The sequence below is a fragment of the Penaeus monodon genome, chromosome 41 (genome assembly GCF_015228065.2).
Source record: "Penaeus monodon isolate SGIC_2016 chromosome 41, NSTDA_Pmon_1, whole genome shotgun sequence".
NCBI classification, from domain to species: Eukaryota; Metazoa; Arthropoda; class Malacostraca; order Decapoda; family Penaeidae; genus Penaeus; species Penaeus monodon.
Genome location: NC_051426.1, coordinates 32,298,781 through 32,308,780, shown reverse-complemented (window position 1 = coordinate 32,308,780; position 10,000 = coordinate 32,298,781).

Below are 10,000 nucleotides of genomic sequence, written 5' to 3'. Positions count from 1 at the left end.
GAGAGAAGAGAGAGAGAGAGGGAGAGAGAGAGAGGAGAGAGAGAGGAGAGAGAGAGAAGAGAGAGAGGAGAGAAAAGCGGGGGAAAAACAAGCCGCCCCCCCCCGGGCCCAAGAAGAGGCTATGGCGTACTTCATCTTTTTATCAACAATTTTCTCCCTTTTTTCTCGTCTTTTCCGGACCACCGGAGTTCGCCCTCTGTTATTCTTCGTTCGGGCGACAGAAATTGTTTTCCTGCTCAGGAGAGTAAAAATTGGCCGCCTCTTCAGCTCCTCTCTCTCTCTCTCTCTCTCTCTCTCTCTCTCTCTCTCTCTCTCTCCTCTCTCTCTCTCTCTCTCTCTCTCTCTCTCTCTCGTTCTTGTCACTCGCTCTCAGCCACACTCTTATTCTTGTTTTCTCTCTCTCTCTCTCTCTCTCGTTCTTTTCACTCGCTCTCAGCCACGCTCTTATTCTTGTTTTCTCTCTCTCCCTTTCCCATTCGCTCTCCCTTTCCTCCCGCTTCCAAATTTTCTCTCCCTCCCTTTCCCCTCTTTCCCCTCCCACGTATTCCTCCCCTTCTCCGCTTCTTTCCCTTCCCTCCGCTATTTATATTCTTCCTCATCATTTCTGCCAGGCCCCCTACCCTTTACCCCCCTATCCCCTCCCCTTTAAAAAAAGAAAAGATATCACCTCGTCAACAGCATTTTTACGACCGTCAGCCTCACACCTCACAGCTGTCTGCGTTCCTCACACCTTTCTCTTCGCCTCCCTTACTCCCTCTTTCTCTTTCTCTTCCTCCTTCTCTTTTTTCCTTTATCTCCCTCTTTCTTCTCATTCCTCTCTTTCCGTCTTTCTTTCTCACTTTCTCCCTCACTTCACTCCTTCCTATTCCTTCTTTGCCTTCTCTCTCTTTCTATCTATCTATCTATCTATCTATCTATCTATCTATCTATCTATCTATCCATCCTTCCTTCTCTCCTTCCTTCCTTCCCTCCAACCTGCCTTCCTATCCACCCTTTCCTATCCTTTTCATTTCGCATCCTCTTCGCCCTAATAGACACTCTCGCATCCTTCCTACACTCAGTACTTCACCCTTCGGCACCTTCACCCTATTTTACTTCTCGCACCCTTCCCCCAGTCGCATTTTGCACCCGTTGCACCCTTATCTTTTTTACCCTAAACCCTAAATCAACTTTCCCCATTCTTCCGCCTTGTACCCTGGCCTGCTGTCATGCTGTACACCCTTAAAAATTTACGTCTTCCTACACTCTCCTCACCCTTCAGTCACCCTTGGGATCGGGCACCCTACTCTCACCCTATTACACTCCCTCACAGACTCCCTATATCTTCTCCCTCACAGACTCCCTATATCTTCTCCCTCACAGACTCCCTATATCTTTCTTCTCCCCCTCACCTCCCATATCTTCTCCCTCACAGACTCCCTATATCTTCTCCCTCACAGACTCCCTATATCTTCTCCCTCACAGACTCCCTATATCTTCTCCCTCACAGACTCCCTATATGTTCTCCCTCACAGACTCCCTATATGTTCTCCCTCACAGACTCCCTATATCTTCTCCCTCACAGACTCCCTATATGTTCTCCCTCACAGACTCCCTATATCTTCCCCCTCACAGACTCCCTTATTTTCCCTCACGGGATCCCTATATTTCTCCCTCACGACCCCCTATATCTTTCCCTCAAGACTCCCTACCTTTCCCCCTTTACAGCCCCCCCCTCACAGACATGACCCCCTCCCCTTACCAAACCCTCCTCCCTCACAAACACCCAACCTCTTCCCCCTCACAAACCCCTCTCCCTCACAGATTCTTTTCCTCTCCTCCCTTCCCCCCCCCCCCCCCCTCCCTTTCGGCGTCCCCCTGCCTCCACCGAGACCCCCACGGGGACGCCTTCCCCACAACCCCGGGGGCACTTTGCCCCTTTCCCCGCCTCTGCCTTCGCCTTTTTTCCCGGGGGTTTCCCCCCCCCACGTCTCGGACCTTTTACCTGTGGAAGTTTGGGGGGGGGTACCCGGGGATTTACTTTTTTTCTTGGTGGAGGGGAGGGGGAGGGAAAAGAGGAGGAGGAGGAGGGGGAGGGAAAAGAGGAGGAGGAGGAGGGGGAGGGAAAAGAGGAGGAGGAGGAGGGGGAGGGAAAAGAGGGGGAGGAGGAGGGGGAGGGAAAAAAAAAGGGGGGGGGGGAGGGGAAAAAAAAAAGGGGGGGGGGGGGGGGGAAAAAAGGGGGGGGAAAAAAAGAGGAGGGGGGGGGGGAAAAGGGGGAAGGGGGGGGAAAAAAAAGGGGGAAAAAGGGGAAAAGGGAGGAGGAGGGGGAGGGAAAAAAGGGGGGGAGGAGGGGGAGGGAAAAAGGGGGGGGGAAGGGAGGGGGAGGGGAAAAAAAAGGGGGGAAGGGGGGGGGGGAAAAGGGGGAAAAGGGGAAGGGGGAAAAAAAGGGAAAAGGGGGAGGAGGGGAGGGGGGGGGGAAAAGGGGGAGGAGAGGGGGGGGGAAAAAAAGGGAGGGGGAGGAGGGGAGGGAAAAAAAAAAGGGGGGGAGGGGGAGGGAAAAGAGGGGAAGGGGGGAGGGGAAAAGAGGGGGAGGAGGGGAAGGGGGAGGGGAAAAGAGGGGAAGGGGGGGGGGGGAAGGGGGGGGAAAAGGGGGGGGGGGAAGGGGAAGGGGGAAAAAACAAAAGGGGGGAAAAGGAACGAAAGAGAAGAAAAAGGAAAAGGGAGGAAGAGAGAAAAGGGGGAAAAGAGAAAAGAAAAGAAAAGGGGTGGGGAAAAAAAAAAAAAAAAAAAGAGGAAAAAAAAAAAAAAAAAAAAAAAAAAAAAAAAAAAAAAAAAAAAAAAAAAAAAAAAAAAAAATAAAAAAAGGGGGGGGGGGGGGGGGGGGGGGGGGGGGGGGGGGGGGGGGGGGGGGGGGGGGGAAAAAGAAAAAAAAAAAAAAGGAGAAAAAGGGGGGGGGAAGAAAAGAGGATTTTTTTTCCCCCCCCCCCCCCCCCCAACCCCCCCCCCTTTTAAAAAAAAAAAAAAAAAAACCCCCCCCCCCCCCCCCCCCCCCCCCCCCCCCCCCCCAGAAAAGGGGGGGGAAGGTAAAGGGGGGGAGGTTTAAAAGGGCCCAAAAGGGGAAGGAAAAAGGTTTCCCCCCCCCTTTCCCCCCCTTCTTACCCTTTTTTTTTTAAAAAAACCCCCCCCCCCCCTTTTTTTCCCCCCTCCCTACCCCCCTTTTTTCCCCCTTTTTCCCCCCCCCTTCCCTTTTTTTTTTTTTTATTTTTTAAATTTTTTTATTTTTTTTTCCCCCCCCTTTACTTTCCTTTTTTTTTTTTTTAATATAAAAAAGGCATGGTAAATAATTTCAAAAAAGTAAATGAGGTACTATATATTATATATATATATATATAAATATATAATATATATAATATATATATATATATCTATATTATATATATATATTACTATATGTGTGTGTGTGTGTGTGTGTGTGTGTGTGTGTGTGTGTGTGTGTGTGTGTGTGTGTGTGTGTGTGTGTGTGTGTGTGTGTGTGTAATTAATACAGACTAACATAAGTAACTATATCTATATCTACCTATCTATGTATCTGTCTATTTATCTATCTATGTGTGCGTGCGTACATCGCCTCTCCCCACCCCACTCTTGATCGATCCCTCCCTCCCTCCCCTCCCTTTCTCCCCCTTCCCTTCCCCTCCCACCCCTCTCCTCCCTCCCTCCCTCCCTCCCACTCCCCTCCCTCCTTCCCTTTCTCTCTCCCACTTCCCTCCCTTCCTCCCTACCTCCCCCTCCCCTCCCCTTCCCCTCTCCCCTTCCCTCCCTCCCTCCCTGTTTACGCAAAGCCTCCCCGCGCTCGCCGGACCAGCTCGTAAAGCCGTCATCGCCGCTTTAAATCGTCGCTGCGACTCGTAAAGCCCGCAACCATATCATCGCCTCGTCCTCCCTCCCCTCCCCTCCTCTTCCCTCCCTCCCTCTTCACTCTCTTCCTCTCCCTCCCTCCCCTCTTCACTCTCTTCCTCTCCCTCCCTCCCCTCTTCACTCCCCTCCCCTTCCCTCCCTCCCCTCTTCACTCTCTTCCTCTCCCTTTCTCTCCCTCCCTCTTTTTCTCTCTCATACTATCTCTCTTTTCCACTTCTATTCCCCTAACCTATACCTCCTATATTTTCTTCTCTTCTTCTCTCCTCTCCTCTCCTCTCTTTTCATATCTCTCTCTCTTTCTCCTCCCCTTCATTCATCCTTCCCCTCTCGCCCTCCCCTTTCCTACCTCCCTCTATCCCCTTTCTACTCCTCCCACCCACAACTCCCCAATAACCCCTCTCCATCAATATCTTACCCCCCTCCTCCCCACCCTAACTCCCTCCTAACCTCCCTCCCTCCCTCCCTCGCCCCTTCCCCATCTTTATCTTTCTCTCCCTCTTCCCGCCCACAACCCCAGCTTCCCTCTCCTCCCTCTCTACACCCCTCTTCCCGTCCTCCCCCTCCCCTCCCTCCCGCCTTTTCCCTCCTCCCCCCCTCCCCCCCATGGACGATGAATTCAAACATAATAAACCTTCGCGCCAAAAATAAATAGCATAAACGCCAAATAAAACAGCGGATAGCCAAATAAAGCAAGATTTGTTGGCGTGCAAATGGTATTACTTTACGGCGGCGGTGGGGCTGATGAGGAGGGAGTGGGGGGAGGGGAGGGAGTGGGGGGAGGGGAGGGAGTGGGGGGAGGGGGATGAGAGGAGGGGGAAATGGGGGAGTGGGGGGAAAGGGTGGGGGGTGGAGGTGGTGGGGGTCGTGGAGAAGGTAGAGGAGGAAGGAGGAGGAGAAAGATGTGATGGAGGAAAATGTGGAAGAGGGAGAGGAGGAGGAGGAGGAGGGGAAGGAGGAAAAGAAGGAGGAGGATTAGGATGAGCAGGAAAAGAAGAAGAGGAAGAAGAAGAAGAAAAGGAAGAGGAAGAAGAAGAAGAAGAAGAAGAAAAGAAAAAAAAAGGAGGAGGAGGAGGAGGCCGAGGGAAAGGCGAAGGAAGAGGAAGAGGAGGAGGAGAAGAAGAAAAAGAAGGGATGTCAGGAAGGGGAGTGCGTGTGAAGAGTGGGAGAGAGAGAGGCCAATGGAAGAGGGGGCTGGGAGTGGGGGTGAGGGGGGGGTGATGTGTGAGTGACGTGTCGAGCATGAGGGCGGCATATCCGAGTCGGCGCTCAGGTTTACCATCATTTCTATTTCCCAGAAGTAAAAAAAAATACATATTACAATAAACACTTGACGCAAAAGCAAACGCACACGGACACACACACACACACACACACACACACACACACACACACACACACACACACACACACACACACACACACACACACACACAGGCACACGCACACACACAGGCACACGCACACGCACACACACACAAACACACACAAATGAACATGCAAAACATCCTCAATCAAAACTGCAACATTGTGTTAAAATGGAATCCATATAGCTTTCACATTTCATCTATCTCTACCGGTTGATTTTTTATGATGCAAATTAGTCCTATATCTGGCGAAGAGTGGATCGGCCCAGCGCGGGAAAAAATCATTTGAATTAACACTATCACTTTTGTTCCGAAATATCCTGGACTGCCAATAAAAAAAAAGAAACTTAATAGTCTCGTTCTAATTATACCATTTTTGCAACCAGTTTTATTTAATTTCTTTTACAAAGTTTGGCAAAAATGGGGAGAGATAGATAGTAATTGTTGCAGAGCCTCTAACCGTTTTTTTTTTTTTTTTTTTTCGAAATCATCCAATCAAGAACATTGCTTCGATGAACCAATCACCATCGAGCTTCTATTAACTGAGAAAGGGAATGAAGCAACTGCAACGAATATGATTGGACGAACTTATCAAATGTCTGGACGTAACGACCAATCAGCGCCTCGCCTGAACGAACCAATCAGGGCAAAGAGACTGCGGCGCTGTTAGAGGGACAGTGTGCATGTTTATGCGAATACATCCATACATGGCTGTGTGTGTGCGCGCGCGCGTTTCAAACCAAAAAAAAAAAAAAAAATCACTAAATATAAACACGCCTAAAAAAAAAAAAGGAACAAATGATAGCAAAATGGATAAAAAGCATGAAGAATAAAGGACGATAGCGTAAGAGGAAGGAAAAAACGAAAGGAAAAAACCCCAAAGGGCGAAGACAAAAAGCAGGAAAAGGGTTTCCGAGACTAAGCCGCTTTACGAGTGTGTATGGACGGCGCTCGGAGGGCGAGGGAAAGACGGGCAGGAAGAGGGGAAGTAGGGGATGGGGAGGAATGGAGGGGGAAACAGGAGATGGTGATAGGGGGAAGGGGAGGAAGGTAGGAGAAAATAGGGGAAGGGGAGGAAGGTAGGAGAAAATAGGGGAAGGGGAGGAAGGTAGGAGAAAATAAGGGAGTAGAGAGGGAGAGTAAGGAAGGGGGAGATGGAGAGGTACAGAAGGAGAAATTAGGGATGGAGATGGAATGAACAGGAAAGGGGAAAATAGAGATGAGGGGAAGAAACCTCGAAATACGGAAAACGGAGGATGAAGGGGGAGGTATACAGGCGAAAACAGAGGATGGAGATGAGGAGAGCAGGGGATGGAAAATAAAACTGGGGGAGAGAAACTGAAAGAAATAAACGGAAAATGCAATAATAAAGGGAACAGAGGGGGTGGAGATAGAGAGAACGGGGGAGGGGAGACAAAGTTGAGGGGGAAATACTGAAGAAACGGAAAATTAAATTTATGGAAGAGAGAGAGAGACGGAAGAGGGGGTGAGATAAAATTGAGGGGGAGACAGAGAAAAAGGAGAAAATGCAATAAAAGGAGAACAGTAGAGAGAGAAACTGGGGGGGGGGGAGGGAAGAGAAGGAAGCGAGGATACAGAAGAGAGATAAGGAAGATATTAAGAACAGACCGCTGGATAGAAGGAATATGATAAATAATGGAGATCAAAGAGACACAAAAAAGCAAGAAATAAAAAGAAAAATAGCAAAAACAGATGGAGAAAGAACGAGCGAACAGACTAGGAGAGAAAAAAAAAGACTACAAGAAAAATACCAAAACTTAGAAGAAAAAAAATGAGAGCGAACGGAAAACAGAGCCCGGAGAGGCTGGTAAACAAGAGAAAGGGAGATGAATAGAGAGGAGAGGGAAGAGGAGAGAGCGGCGGAGGACAAAGCCTGGATTATTATAGGGAAGTAGCCTATCAAGCCTGATACCATAGCCTCGTCTATGGCTCTGGGTAGCACTCGGATCTGCTTGGCCTTTTCCGTCTCTTTATCTCCCATTTAGTTGTTTTCTCTTTGGCACTTATTCTCTTCCATCTCTTTATCTCCCATCTTTTAGTTGCTTTTCTCTTTGTTTGGCACTTCTTCTCTCCCGTCCCTTTCTCTTCCATCCTTATTTTAGTTACTTTTCTCTCTGCTTCCGTCTCCTTCACTTCTGTTTTTGTGGTTTCAGTTGCCGTTTCTCCTCTTTGCTTCGTACCTATTCTTTGCCGTCTTTTTCTCTTCCACTCTTTTATTATTTCCATTCTTTGCCTTATTCACTTCCCTGTCCTTTTATTTTTCTCATCTTTTATTTCGCTTTCCTAATCTTTTATCCTTCTTCTCTTCTCCTTTCTACCTTCATTCGCCATTTCTCTCCCCCTTCCCTTCCATCCATTCCTCTCTTCCGTTATTCCATTTCTTATTCACCCTTTCTCCAAACACCGACCCAAGTTTACCCCCCCCCCCCCCCCTCAAAAAAAAAAATAATAAAAATCGAACTCGGGCGATGCCTTTTGTATCTCCTTTTTTTTTTTTTTTTTTTTTTTTATCTTCCACATACGAATATATCTGTTATTTATTGGCCTCCTTTTCCCCCTTTGACTGCTCTGTATATTCAACGGTCGTCTACATATTCATTTATTTTGGGAGGAGAGGTAACCTGTGCCTAAAGACTGGCTGAACGTGCGCATACTGACGTACAGGCAAACGTCAGTATCTTTTTTACTTTTATACTTCATATCTTTTATTTAAAAAAGGGGGGGGGAGGGGAAACTAATAAACAATTCAAGAAAGAAAATAGTAAGTTTAAATGATGATGGATTTCAGCAACTTTCTTCATTTTGGTCAAATTTCATCAGCGATTTCCTCCTCCGTAATTCCCGCCAATTCCAACCAATGACAAGATCGCATTGCATCCCAAACTAATGTCCACCAATCAGAGCTCTTGCTCTCCACTTCCTCGAAACAATATCGACCAATCACAACATTCGACACAATTCCACGTCCCTTTCTCGCCAATCAGATCTTCCCTCGCCCGCCGGCCTCAGCCAATTACAAGCGCCGAGCTGCAACATCTCGACCAATAGACTGGCGCGAGGAAGGTGATCCATCGACGATAAACTGCCATTGCCGTCATTGAAGCCCAATTTCCTTCCTCCGGCATGTTGCCCGATGAATTAGTGGGCCGCTTGTTCACCTGTTCCCGCCACCTCGCTTCCCTTGCGCAACCGGCTCTTCTTTCTAACTTTTTTTTCCTTTCTTTCGTTTTCCCTTCGTTCTTCTTTCTAGTAGTCCCTTTTTTTTCCTTCCTCCCCGTGTCTTTCTTTTTTTCCCTTCTTTCTTATTCCTATTCTTTCTTTTTTTTCTTTCGTTTTTTTCCCCCCGTTTTTTCCCCCATTTCCCTTTTCTTCCCCTGCCCCTTTTTCTTTTTTTTTTTTTTTTTTTTTCTTTTTTTTTTCCGTGTCTTTATCGAATGCACTTATTTCATCCTTGCTTTCCAAAACGCCTTCTTTTTTTTTTTGCTCGGATTTTTCCATTTTCGACACCCCCCTTTCGTCACAACTGCCAAACCCCCCTTAATTTTCCTCCCCCTCCCCCCTTCCCCCCTTTTTTCTTTCGTTCCCTCGTTTTTTTTTCTTTTTCCCTTTCGTTTTTCCCTCTCCCTTTTTTCCCCCAAACCAAAATACCCCAAATTTTACCCCAATTCGTATCTCTCCCCTCTCCTCCCCTTCCCTTTCTATCTCCCGCCCTCTTTTCACCCAAATTCCTTTTCCCCTTTTCCCCCCTTCCCCATTCGTCCTCCTCCCCCTTTTAAGCCCCTTTGTACGTCCCCCCCTCCCGTCCCCCCTCACCGCAAGCCCCTTTTCTCTCCTATCTCACCCCATTTCTCTCCAAACCTCCACCCTTTCTACCACCGCACCCCCTCTGCTTCTACGCCCCCCCCCCTTTCCCCCTCTTTTACACCCCCTCCCTTTCCCCCTCTTTTACACCCCCTCCCTCTCCCTCTTCTACGCCATCCCCCTCTCCTTCTCCTCCACCCCACCCCCTCTCGCTCTTCTACGCCATCCCCCTCTCCTTCTTCTCCACCCCACCCCCTCTCCTCCACCCCACCCCTCTCCCTCTTCTACGCCTCCCGCCCCTCGTCCGAAAGCCATTCCTCGGTAGGCCAACGATATTGCCACGATATCTCGCCCGACACAGGCTTACGCTCTCGCAGGGGCCCACCCAGGGGGAACGACCGATAACTTACATCCCAGACGCGAACTCGGAGCGTTCCCGAGCGTTGGGATGTCGACGCACGTGTGTACAGTACATGTACATACATGTACCCCCTGGACGATGCGTTTGGGGTTGGGTGTGGGGGTGTTTTGTGTGTGTGTGTGTGTGTGTCTGGGGTTTTGGTGTGGTGTTTTTTTGTGTGTGTGTGTGTGTGTGTGTGTGTGTGTGTGTGTTCATTCTCACGTAACAGACGTAAAATATCTTTGCCAGTCTATCTGTCTCTGGTGCTGTCTGTTATTTTCCTATTTCTCTTCCTCAATCACTCACCCCCCCCCCTCGCTCTCGCTCTCGCTCTCTCTCTCTTCTTTTCTTCCTCTCTTCCTCCCTTCTTTTCTTCCTCTCTTCCTCCCTTTTTTTCCTCTCTTCGTCTCTTTCCTTCTTCTTTCCTCTAAATTCCTCCCTTCCTCTTTTCCCCCTTTCCCTTTCTTCCTCCCTCTCTTCCCTTCCTCCCTCTCTCCCTCCCCCCCCTCTCTCTCTC